A 13007-nucleotide genomic window follows, 5' to 3' on the forward strand; every position below is an offset into this window, starting at 1 on the left:
GCTTGTTCTGTAAACCTGCTATAAAAGTAACGTGAATCAACCCTAAAACAAAATAAGAAATTTCTGTCCTGTCTAGGTATATACTCAAGTGTGAAATAACCAAATGCTTGATTACTGCAGCTTGCCCGGACACAGTGTGGGACAGGGCAGTGGGGTAGTGCATCTCTGGCCCAAAGCCTGAGCTGTGGTGTTAGCAAGTAAACCGCTACAACCAGACCCACATATTTTGTTGAAGCCATGCTGATTTATCCCAGCTGAGTTTCTGTCCTTCTAAGTGTGTTTAGCTATAAGCATTTTTTCCTATGCTTCTTGACTCCACAGATGCCCACCCAGCACAGTAATAGGTGCAGTGAGGAAAGTGCCTTGTGGCTAAGTTTTATGCATGTGGCTTCTTACTGTCCTACTTTTCATTAACATACTTGGAAGAGGGGAATGCACTTGTGAGGACTCATGGAGAAATTCTCTCTTGAGAGTCTGTTAGGACTCATTTTCTTTTGCCTCACAAATTGCCAATGATCTGTTGCAATCCTGCTCATCTTGCATCAAATTTACATATGCTGCAATTCCTCTCCCTCACCTTTCTTTACTGGTGCTGAGGGGAATATTTGGGAGGTGGAGCCTCACAAACTCCATACACAAAAGTGGTCAGCATGTGTGGAGTCAGCCATGAGCTCAGGCTGTGATAAAGCGGCATCTTCTCAGAGTTTTGCAGTGCAATTAGCAATCATGGAATGGTTTGGCTTGGAACGGCCCCATAAGGATCACCTAGTTCCAACCCCCTGCCATGGACAGGGAGAGGGACTGCTTGTCAGGGAGTGTAGTGATAGTGGTGAAATGGCTTTAAACTAAAAGAGGGGAATTTTAGATTAGAAGTTAGGAGGAAATTCTTCACTTGGAGGGTGGTGAGGCACTGGCGCAGGTTGCCCAGAGAAGCTGTGGCTGCCCCATCCCTGGAGGTGCTCAAGGCCAGGCTGGATGGGGCTTTGGGCAACCTGGTCTGGTGGGAGGTGTCCCTGCCCATGGCAGGGGGTTGGAATTAGGTGATCATTAATGTCCCTTCCGATACCAGCCATTTTATGATTCTGTAAAGCCATCATGAGCTCATGTTTTCCCCCCACTTTTACATAAAGCAAAGTACAAATGGGGAGAACACCATGTGGGCTTGCTGAGCTCGGGGGAGGAAGCATGGTGGTTTAGAGTGGGAGAAGGACTGCCCTGCAGACCTCTTTCCCACAGATTTCCCCATCTACTCCTACTCCTCATATTGGAAGAGCCTGGGAGAACATTTTATATGAGGTAAATATCCATTTTTGCCCTGTCCATGGGCTCCACTATGTTTTCTTGGAGATGAGCTGTTAATAGGCATGGGAGTTCATCCAAGCGCTTTTATCTGGTTCAGATAATCCCTTAGATTACTTCTTCCCTCTCTTCCTTTTACTGGAAAGTAAATACCTTTGAGAGAAAACCCTTGTCCTTCATTTATTGCAAATATACATGTATGTTCTCATAAAAACAACATGCCTACCATGTGACTAACTTCCAGTTTTACGTTTTTGTTCTTTGTTTTCTAATTTAGCAGATTAACTAGATACTTGTTTAGAAAATGGTTCTATCACCCCATTACCTGAAGGAGTTGCTTGCTCTTTTTACAGAAAATCAGAGGCAAGTATCAAGCCTATCTACTGTGAGTTTGTCCCTGAAGGAATATTTTACAGTGAGCTAAAAATTACACAGCATCCTATAAAAAATAGAAAGAAACATATCTTAGATTTATGATTATCCCTTTAGGAAAAAAAGTAACAGTCCAGAGAATTTGTATGTTTTAACCAAATTCAGGATATTGAGTGAAAAAAGCTGTTGGTATTTAATATTGTTTTCTCAGCATCTTTCACACATTCGTGCCTTTGGAACTCAATTGACATTTTTTTTCAGTGGAGACTTCTGGGAATGAAGCACTATCGTGGTGGTTAAAATAGCTGCTGCCCACTTCTATCACAGAATGGGCACAAAAAAGGCATAAATGCATATGCAGAAATCTGAGTGATGATCCCATTTGTGAAACTTTAACTACCAAATGCCTTTCTTTTAGCCATGATTTTTTCTGTGGGCTTTCTGCATGATCTGATTTTGTCCTACATTTCAACAAAATGTTTGTTGTAGACTATTTTGACACACCTTGAAAAGGAAGACAGGAGAAGATCTAACCCTTTAGGTATGCAGTTGGTTGGAAACAGGATTATTTTCAGTGAGTAACTGCTGAGCTGGAAATTGGTATCAAAGGGCTCTCTTCTGTTTTGGGTGGTACTTGGTATTTTCATTAGTGATTTGTGTGTGACAGAGTAGAAAGAGCACTCATTAATTGGGGGCTGGGAATGGCTGTAGACATGCTGGCAGAAGGATTTGACAGAAATGAAAATCTGACCTGCCTGAAGATGAAGCTCTAGAGATGTCACCTTTCTTTCCAGGTCCAGCCTCCCTTTTTGAGCTGCTCATTTGACTGCTACCATCTGCAACTCCCTTGCTTTGGATGACTTGTGCTTCTGCTTGGGGTTGGCCCCTGGAGATCAACGCTCTACCTCACCAGCTCAGCCTCTTTCTTGGGCATCCCAGTGGCTCTGTTCCCCCAGGTGGACTGATTTTAACCAAGCAGGGTGGTAGCAGTAATGTATAAATGCCATCCTGACAGAAGAGATCTTCCTTCTGCCTGCTGAGGTGATTAGTGACCAGGAACAGAGGGTGGGTGGATGGCAAGACAAGGAGACAGGGTTAAAACAGCTCTTTTGCTTGTATGAGGCCATGTATAAATATGAGTCAGTACAAAACTTTTCCATAGCCCTAAGATATACATCACCAAAGATAGATGGGGTAGATTTGTTTGAAGGGCTTTCTGCGAGGATTTCAGCGGAAGCCTGGACAACTGCTTTGGACAAGACACAACTCCTAGATAGTTGAAATTAACAGCAGCATATCTCACCCTGTATGTATACACAAAAAGAACAGCCCTTGTCTGGGAGAGCTTACAGTCCACATCTAATTGATTGCAATGTGTTTTTCATTAAAACTCATTGTTAAAACAGAAAAAAAGGAGCAGTCTAGCAGCAGAAAAAATCTTTTCAAAAAGAGTTCAAAATATCTTTCCCTAGTTTTTGTCTTCAGACCAAATTGGCCGGGGAGAGTGGTGAACCCAAGTTGTCCTGTGCTAGCAAGGCTCCAGACAAGCCATACACAGGACCCTCCTTCCTAACCCTCCCAAGCTCCCACCGAAGCCAATAGCCATTTCATGAGGGTCATTGTTTGATATCTGTTTGCGTGATATCTGAACCAGATGGAAGCCATAAAGTATAAGGCACACCCATTGTTCTTTTTGACACAGAACTTGAGACTATCTAGGCCAGAGAAATCTTTTCTACCCACAAAAGTCCTAGTTTCCTATATTATGACCTATATCAACAATATCAAAGCTCAAAGCTATACTGTTACACTGATAACTTTGTTCATTGACTGTACAGTTAAGTCACTACATATAAAATTGCAGGATGCATTTAATGTAATTCAATTAGATTTAATCGAATTAAAACTATTATTAAATTCAACCAAAGGTAAGTCTATGGAATTTTTTTCTAATAACTCAAAAAGCTCAAGTCTGGATGAATTTAAAATAAGAATCCTACAAGAGAATACGATATAATAAGTAAGAACATACAAACATTTAGAAGTCTGGCTGGATATGAAGCTGAACTTTATATATCACATAAATCAGTCATTACAGAAATGGAAATCAATTTGGGAGGGTTCTCTCAACCTAATTTTTGCTCTGCTTTTAAGTATTTAAAGAAAGATTGATTTCGTGCCATTTTAATTGGCTTAATTTAGCTAAGTATGGAGGCCCCTGTGTTAATGTAACAAAACATCCTTTATCATTTGGCAATGGGGAAACTCTTAGAGCTCTTTCCCTAAGTTGTAGCAGCCCCTGACACTGAAAACCTTGTATCTGTTATTTCCTAACATGGCACTTTAAGCAGCAGCTTAAGTTTTAAACACAGCTTTTTAAGTTTTCAAGATATGCTGGATAAAACAGTCACCATTTCCAACTAACAGTTATTTACCTTCCTTCCCCTGTTCTTCAATTTCTTCTCTGCTGAAGATGTGTATTGTAACACTCAAACAATACAAAAATGAATTAATGAGACTTTTCTGAGGAGGCAGAAAGACAATTAGAAATTATTCCATTTGCCATTGCTGAGACTGCAAATATTCAGCCACTGATTGATAGTCACCAGTGGGGAATTAAATATCCCCACCTCCTCCCCCAGAAAAGTGTCAGACATTGCCTTTAAATTTAAAGGAGTACTTCCATTGCATGGCAGGTAGGATGAGTTGTTTTATGTTTTTTAGGCAACTGTATTAGGTACAGCTTGCTCACCAGCTTGTGTGTCCCCAGTAACACATGGGCGTGCCCATACAACCAAGGGGCAGAGGGTTTATGATAGGAACCCAGGTGCAAAGGGGTGGGATGGGACCGCAGCCTGGAATGGAGCATGTTTCCTGGGTACTGTATGAGGGGTGTACCAAGTAGCTGCTGGGTCTTCCAGCAGCTACTTATAGCTAATGCAGATATGCAGTCATGGGCAAACTAAAGGTTAGTTGTGACTTTGGTTGAAAGGTAATGGAAAAAGTTTGTCAAACCTGACAGAAAATAGTCTGCGAGAGACTGAACCAGATTCACAGGATTTCAGTTATGCAGTATGTGCTTGTGCAACCCCCAGCACTGTGCAGGTAACAGTGTTTGGCTGGTCCTTCCCTTGTGCTGGTGGGTGGCACAGAATCATGCATTGCTTCCTCCGATCCTTTTCCTTGCCAAGCCAAAATAGTTTCCCCTGTAGATGGCTCTGTTTTCCTACACAATTTCGGGAATGCTGTTGCTTTAGAAACACCGTATAAACAAGACATTCAGAAAGTGATCGTTGGAATTCAATGTATTTTAACACACCAGCTCTGAAGATAGCTGCACTGCAACTTGTTGACTACTTTCTACAAAATCTGTTTTTTCAGTGCTCGGCTTTGGACAAAAAAAAAATCAGAGAAAAAGATCAGCCTGAGTGGGTAAGAAAAGCCGACTGAGGTGCCCTGCTGCAGCAAAGATATCAAGGTACTGACCAGAAAGTTGAGGGTCTCCTCTTCTGCCTTGTCTCTCCCAACTGCTCTGTGTTTCTGTGCTGCCTATAGCATCTCCAGTGGTACAAAGGCAACTGGAACGAACCTGAAGTTTCAACTTTTTTTTTTTTTTTTTTTTTTTTTTTTTTTTTTTGTGTGTGTGTGTGTGTGCATCTGTAAAAAGGATATGTTTCTGTTTAAGAAAAAGAAGAGAGGGGGAATTTTCTGGCTGCCAGCTTTCAGCTGAAACTTTTTAATTTGTGTATATCAGGTTCAAAACACTTAGAAACCTTTTCCCATTTTTAAGTGTTTCTTGCAACTCCCTCTCTGCTCTGTTGAATGAGATTTTTAACATACCTTGCAGCAGGGTCCCACCCAAAGTTACTCTACCTTGGGTTATTTTTGGGCATCTGTCCTTGTCCTTAGAACTGTACATCAGTTGTGACTGCAGTTGTTCAAAGCCAGGATGCAACCATTCACTCATAGCACCTGCAGTCCAAAAGCTGTTAGTGTGGAATGAACTGGCATCAGGACGGCTCACGTTTAGCAAAACCGAAATATCCAGTGGGATGCCGCATCCTTCTCTGGATCTATCAGCGTGGGTGCCCTGGCAGGGCATAGCTCAAAGGTGGGTCCCTGTTGTTGAGCTTTAAGGAAGAAGATTGAGAGCAATCTCCTATGTAAGCCCATCAGATGGAGGGATTATTATGTTTGAACTGTGTTCAGGAATAAAGTCTGAACCCATGAATAAATGCAATGATGCAATGAATCCTTTCTTGGGTGCAGAACAGTGACTGTGTAAATGCATATATCAGAACATCTTCATTTTGTGCTGTTGTGTGCTGGTGTTAGAAAGTATGATATACTAAGGCGAGCAATCCACCTAAGTGTATCTAGTCTCCTCGCTTGCTAGAAAAAACACAAGACCTGTGAAGCCAAAAATATCTGAGAGAGATGACAAAGCTCTGACATCTCTTAAAGTCATGGACCATGCGCTGTATTTTGGCACTGACACCACACCAAATTCAACCTATCCATTTGGTGCTTGCATAAATTTTTATCTGTACAGCAAATGTGTTAAATCAGAGATACTGAAGCTGGATATTATCTCTTCTAGTTTCCATTGACAGCAGGAGAACCAGCTGGGAGTGCTGGTTGAGCGATGCATGCTGACTACCAGGGCTCCCCTCAGTGAACTGCTGACTGAGATCCACCTCCATGAGGAGGAAATGAAATATATCACACAGATTACATACCCTGTGCTTTTGCAATCACACAGATATTCTAATCTCTCCTTTTGTTTTTCATTTCTGCATGTTTAAAACATGGATACTCCTTTTGTTAAACAACATTCTGTCATGCTCATTTACCATACTAATATGAGGAAATGAGAACTTACCATGTGAATGTAGTGTTGTAGCCCCAAGTAGAAATAGAAATAAGTTTAACAAAGAAGTGTCTGGGATTTTCTATAGGCGCTGGAGGGACTTAGGCACTTAGCTCATTCTTACTCTTTGAAATTCCAGATAAAATGTTATTGGCACATGAGTGATTAGCTAGATATTTTTAGTGACTCTATCGTATATTATATTTAGTAATTCTGGACTCAGCATAGGGAAGGTCTTCGCAGATCATGAGGTCCAGACTCCTGATATTTCAGGCAGTCACATCATATATTCCTCTTCATTTATCAGGCTCAGTTTTAAAACTAGTTAGGATTTTTGCTCCCTGCCCCGTCAGAGGAGTTCTGTCTGTTCCAGAATCTGGCTCTTCTGGTGTCTGGCATCTCTCCTGAAGCATGATGTAGAGGACAAACTGTGGTGTCAATTAATGACTAACTAGATTACTTATGAATTGTTACTTATGTGACAGCCTGTAAAAATGGAAAACATAAAGGAAATATAGCTTAGGATCATATCAGGTGATTAATTTCCAGCGGAGGACAGAAAACCATGGGCCCTGCGAAAAGCAACAATGCAACCTCATAAGAAATATGTCCCTAGACACCCCTGTGTACTGGTAGGGGGAGAGGTGCTCCAGGCACCAGAGCAGAAGTCCCCTGCAACCTGTGGTGAGGACCATGGTGAAGCAGGATTCCCCCTGCAGCCCGTGGAGTACCACGGTGGAGCAGGGTTCCACGCTGCAGCCCGTGGAGGAGACCACGGTGGAGCAGGTGGACCTGCACCGACGGAGGCTGCCACCTGTGGAAGACCCCTGCCAGAGCAGATTCCAGGCCGGACCTGTAGCCTGTGGAGAGGAGACCACGCAGGAGCTGCTGCCCGTAGGGGAGCCAGGTTGGAGCAGTTTTCTCCTGAGGGATGGACCCCGTGGTACAGACCCGTATCTGGAGCAGTTCTGGAAGAGCTGCTACCTGTGGGAAGCCCACACCGGATCAATTCATCAAAGACTGCATCCCGTGGGTGGGACCCCACAGCACAGGGGACGAGAGTGACCGAGAAGGAGCGGCAGAGAAGAAGTGCTGTAGACTGACCATAACCCCCATTCCCCCGTTCCCCCGCGCCGCTCGGGGGGAGGAGGTGGAAGAGGGTGCATGGGGGGAAAGTGCTTTTGGTTTCTTTCCTTTGTTTCTCACTTCTCTAGCTTGTTAGTAATGAGCAATAAATCTTACTATCTCCTTATGCTGAGTCTGTTTTGCCCGTTACAATAAATATTGCGTGATTTTCTCGTCCTTATCTCAACCTTTGAGCCCTTTTCACATATTTTCTCCCCATTCCTCTTTGAGGAGGGGGAGTGAGAGAGCAGCTGTGGTGGAGCTCGGCTGCCCACTTGAGTGGAACCACAACAGCACAGAAGGACCAGACAGAGAGTACGCCCAGAGCAATGAAATCCCCTTTGAGAAGATTGCAAAAGCAATATTTACCTGGTCTAGCAAAAAGGCAGTTGCAAAGACGCTGTAATAGTTACCAGTATACGTGAGGGCAACAATAGGCAAGGAGGAAAATGTGTTGTTTACCCTAAAATAAAGCATTGCCATGAGAACAATTGACCATAAAAGAGTTTGGCTAGAAACTGGAAGAAAGTGTTGAAAGTGAGGAGCTCTGGCATGGCTTTCCAATATGAGCAGGGACATCAGCAAACCTACCTGCTCTTGAGATTGTCCTTAGTCTCCAAAAAAACAAATTTGCAACATTTGATGATGACAGCCTCAGTGATCCAGAAGATCTCTACTGATGTAATTCCTAAAGTAAATGTACATAAATTCCACTGCAACTTCATACAAATCTGGGTTTTGTATACTATACTGACAGACTTCGGCATCCTCTCTTCTAGCCCATAGTGTTCTGCTGTAGTTACAGAGAGGAACAAGAACCTCCCCTATTCATCTTTGTCATTCTGTCCAGATTACAAGCAGCACTATTTACCAGATAAGCTTTCAATATCCAAACTGTCTGTTCTGTGAATTGGGCTAGTTTTAATGGTTATTTCATGGCCACTTGAGTAGCCAGAACAATTTTCTTTTGCCCATACTTGAAGCACAGTTTTTTGTTGTTTTGGTTTGCATCTACCCTCATTTCAGTCCTCTGAATGTAAGTAAGTTGAGATCAAATTAAATTAAAAATATAATTAAGGAATGTGAGTTGATACATTGTGTGCTGAGGCTGGCTCTAACACAAGGGACAATTACAGCCTAATTCTAGCTTATCTTCAGTACTCTGGCTTGTAATGGAAATGACAGACCTCTGGCAGTGCTGATGGGTGCTCTAATAATATATATTTCACCAATTATCTCTTTAAGATAAGAAACTTTCACAATTAGGAGAGACTTGTCATATCTCTGAAATACTTGGGGGTTTAGGGAGGCAAAGCAATGTGTTTAGGATTTGAACACAGCCAGTGAAAAAAGAAATAACTCATTTCAATAGTCCTAAAAACCTGTCCCTCTCATAGATGGGTGGTGGTTTTCATGATCCACAGCATGCAGGTGACATGAACAAGCCAGCTGCTACTGCTCGTAGAGAGCAGCTCTGGGAGAGGTGGGAAGGATGTGCTTTGTTAAGGACCATGCCCCAGCTTGCCTAGGTTTTACTGGTAGGGCACAATGCTGAGTCTCTGTGACCAATGCTGGGAATATGTATCTGCACCAGGAAAACAAACCCGAGGGACCCACATCCTGCGACAGAAGCCTTGTTCCTAGAGGAAAGAGGCAGAATTTGAAGTTCTCCTTCACAAAGACTTGGGTTCTGCAAGGACATGTTACGGAAATAGATGTTTTCCTACAAATAAGAGCTATTCCGGTATTGTTTCTGTGGAAAATACATGGCTGGCCCACACAGTATTAAATCTGCCAAGGTCTGTCTCTATTTGGTGTGGGATGAGTCGTGGTGTAGTTTGATAACTGATGTCAGTGCTGCTCTGACAATACACATGGGAAATGCATGAAGATTGGAAGTGGGTGATGTTGCACTGTGTGGTCATGGGCTCTCCATAAGCACCCACGTGGTTTTGACCTTCTGAGGTTGATAGGATTTGCGATTTAGGTCTACAGCTTGGACGTAAAGGCAGGGGAAAAGGCAAAGGGAAGTCAAACAGAATTCAGGATCTTTTATTTCTCATGAGTTTCCCAGCACACATGAGAGAAGATGGATGCTTGTGCATTGTGACTGAGTACAAGATAAGGACCTCTAGGAAATCCCATCCCCAAATCTTGCTCTATGCTTGCATGCCTGATAGAAGCTTGAGGCAAAGCTCTTAGTGGAACACTATGCAGTTTAAGGTCACTATCATCAGAATTTCTTGTGATATGTTTGTAAAATGTTTTAAGAAGGCTATAGGCAGGTAGAAGGTATGTAAAGCCAGAAACAGTTATACCTGAGGTTCCTGATCTTCTGGAGAGAGGATGAAATGCTGCTGTTCCTTGCAGAGCTTCCCCAAAACCTAATTAGAGAGCATGAGGGATGTATCAAGAGAATGAGAGAGGAAAGAAGTGTTCAGTCCTTGGGCTAGGAAGGGAGCAGATTGTCCAAAATGATACATTAGGTTGTGTTTAACAGTAAGAGTGGGAATCCTGTATCCACAGATGTCCAGGAAAGGAGTGGAAGTTGTCAGCTCCCTCCCGAGGGAGCTGAGATGCTGGAATTACTAAGGAGAGTCCTTCCTGGTAAGTAAAGCTATAATAATCCAAACAGTGTTGTTTGGCCATCTTTGTAACTTTGTTTTATTTTGGGGAATCTATTTTAAGCTCCTGAGTAAATCTTGTCTAGTGATCAAGCTGGCTGAGTGCCTTGATGCACACCCAAGCACTGTGCTCCTTACAATCAGGGTCTTGGATTTCCTTCTTTCCATGCCCCTGTCCCTGCAACAGGTTTAGAGCATTTGCTGCCTCTCCATCAAGCTGCGTGAGCCTGTGCAGGCCGTACCGACAGAGGGATGTGTGTGGAAGACATGTTTTTGGTGACCATCAGGAGGATCTCTGTAGGAGAATACTGCAATGAGGGCACAGCAAACCTACATCTGCCTGCACGTGAAAGCACATACCTGCTCCTGATGTGGGTTACAGAAACCTTCTCTGATTTCCCAGCCCATGTAGAGCTTTTTCAGCCCATAAACATTCCCACTGACAGCCCTAAAGGCACTGCAGACTGACAGAGAGAAATTACAGTTTGCTGATGACACCAAACTTGGAGGAGTTGTGGACTCGAATGAGGGTGGAAAGGCCTTGCAGAGGGATCTGGATAGGTTGGAGAGCTGGGCCATCGCCAACCGCATGAAGTTCAATAAGAGCAAGTGCCGGGTCCTGCACCTGGGACGGGGAAACCCTGGCTGCACGTACAGACTGGGCGATGAGACGCTGGAGAGCAGCCTAGAAGAGAGGGATCTGGGGGTCGTGGTAGACAGCAAGTTGAATATGAGCCAGCAGTGTGCCCTGGCAGCCAGGAGGGCCAACCGTGTCCTGGGGTGCATCAAGCACGGCATCGCTAGTAGGTCGAGGGAGGTGATTGTCCCGCTCTACTCTGCGCTGGTGCAGCCTCATCTCGAGTACTGTGTGCAGTTCTGGGCACCACAGTATAAAAAGGACATGAAACTGTTGGAGAGTGTCTAGAGGAGGGCTACGAAGATGGTGAAAGGCCTGGAGGGGAAGACGTACGAGGAACGGCTGAGGGCACTGGGCCTGTTCAGCCTGGAGAAGAGGAGGCTGAGGGGAGACCTCATCGCAGTCTACAACTTCCTCGTAAGGGGGTGTCGAGAGGCAGGAGACCTTTTCTCCATTAACACCAGCGACAGGACCCGCGGGAACGGGGTTAAGCTGAGGCAGGGGAAGTTTAGGCTTGACATCAGGAGGGGGTTCTTCACAGAGAGGGTGGTTGCACACTGGAACAGGCTCCCCAGGGAAGTGGTCACTGCACCGAGCCTGACTGAATTTAAGAAGAGATTGGACTGTGCACTTAGTCACATGGTTTGAACTTTTGGGTAGACCTGTGCGGTGTCAAGAGTTGGACTTGATGATCCTTAAGGGTCCCTTCCAACTCAGGATATTCTATGATGCTATGATTCTATGATTCTACAGTTCTGCGCTCTTTTGTCTTGGGATTTTTCTTTCTCCTTTTTCTTGCTGACTTGTTCTGATTGGGAAGACTTTTTTCCCCATCGTTCTGAAAGGTGATCTTTCTTTGTAAAGGATCATGAGAGCAAAGGGTCAAATCCTTGCCTTGTTTTTGTTTTCCCCTTTGTATGTTGGATGCATTTCCTGGCTTCTGTTCAGGAGTTGTGATTGGCATCAAAGCTGGCAGTGACAATTGTCTTTACTGATCTCTAGACTTCATTAAATTAGATAGTTAACATTCAGAAAAAGGCTTTGCTAGTTTCTGCCAAAGTGAATTTCCTTGATTTCCTCTCCAGTCTTTTTCCCCCCTGCCTGGCCTGTTGCGGTTTTCTGAGCTGACACAAAACAGTAATGGCTTTTATTTATTTATTTATTTATTTTAAGTTTCCTGCATGTCACCTTCCAGCTCTGGGCTGGTGCAAAGGAGTGAAGAGAGGCAGCAGGCAGGTGGGACTGCGGAGACAAATCCCAAGCCAATAAGTCCAGTGGTGCTCTGAGATGCCCCATCACCATACTGAGGGGTCAGGATCCCTTTTCCATCTTGACTCCTACACCTGGAGAAGGAGAGGTTGTTTGCATCCTCCATTTTCCAGAGATTCTGCAGGTAGACACATAGCAACTAATGCCTACCGTTGGTAGGGAGTGAGAAGTGAATCAGCTTTGCTCTGTACAGATAGGAACTTGCTGCTTTTGTGATAAAACTCTTCTTAAAAATCCACGTTGATTTTTTTTTTTCCTTAGCATCCCATTAAATTTCCACCAGTGTCCAGACAGCCACAATGCAACAGTGAGCTCCTGTCAGGCAGCAGGCTTTCTTTGATGCAAAGATGGGTAATATTTATTCTGTGAAATATTTGGGGTTGGTGATGATACGGAGGGTTTCATTCCTGTCACCTCAAAGCACATTTATGGACCTGACCCACAGGGAAAGGAATTTAACGCTTTAAAATTTTGTGTGTGTTTGAGAAATCATTGAGAAATAACTGTGTAACTTCTGTTATGAAAGCAAAGGGATTATGGTGCTTTTTCTGAAGCATGTGGAAAAGCCATCAAAATAAAACCACCCCTGACGTTGCACTTGAAACTTCCCCATGCACAGGAGAATACATGTATAAGCTAGACCTCTGTCCTGTGTCTCAGTTTTGCATTGCAAATCTGGGTAACAAGTAATAAAAACACTTCTTGAAAAATGTGCATAGATTGTGGCTTGCAGTATGGTAACTAAAAAAATACTATTTTTGCTGTATACCATTTTGAATGGGTTTGGATATTGACTAGTAAAAGACAGAAA

General features: G+C 43.6%; 1 long non-coding RNA gene across 2 annotated transcripts in view; it reads left to right on the top strand.

Moving 5' to 3' along the window:
• Nucleotides 1-7761, top strand: part of LOC106015327 (uncharacterized) — a 48692-nt gene extending 40931 nt beyond the window's left edge. The window contains exons 4-6 of one of the 2 annotated variants that reach the window (XR_011806818.1): nucleotides 2466-2712; nucleotides 5053-5149; nucleotides 6272-7761. This is a non-coding gene — a long non-coding RNA (uncharacterized lncRNA). Of the gene's footprint in view, nucleotides 1-2465; nucleotides 2713-5052 lie in introns of both variants that reach the window. The other variant, XR_011806817.1, reaches the window with a different exon arrangement.
• Nucleotides 7762-13007: the final 5246 nt, after the last annotated feature.

Source organism: Anas platyrhynchos, chromosome 2, assembly GCF_047663525.1.
Source record: "Anas platyrhynchos isolate ZD024472 breed Pekin duck chromosome 2, IASCAAS_PekinDuck_T2T, whole genome shotgun sequence".
In the NCBI taxonomy this organism is placed as follows: domain Eukaryota; kingdom Metazoa; phylum Chordata; class Aves; order Anseriformes; family Anatidae; genus Anas; species Anas platyrhynchos.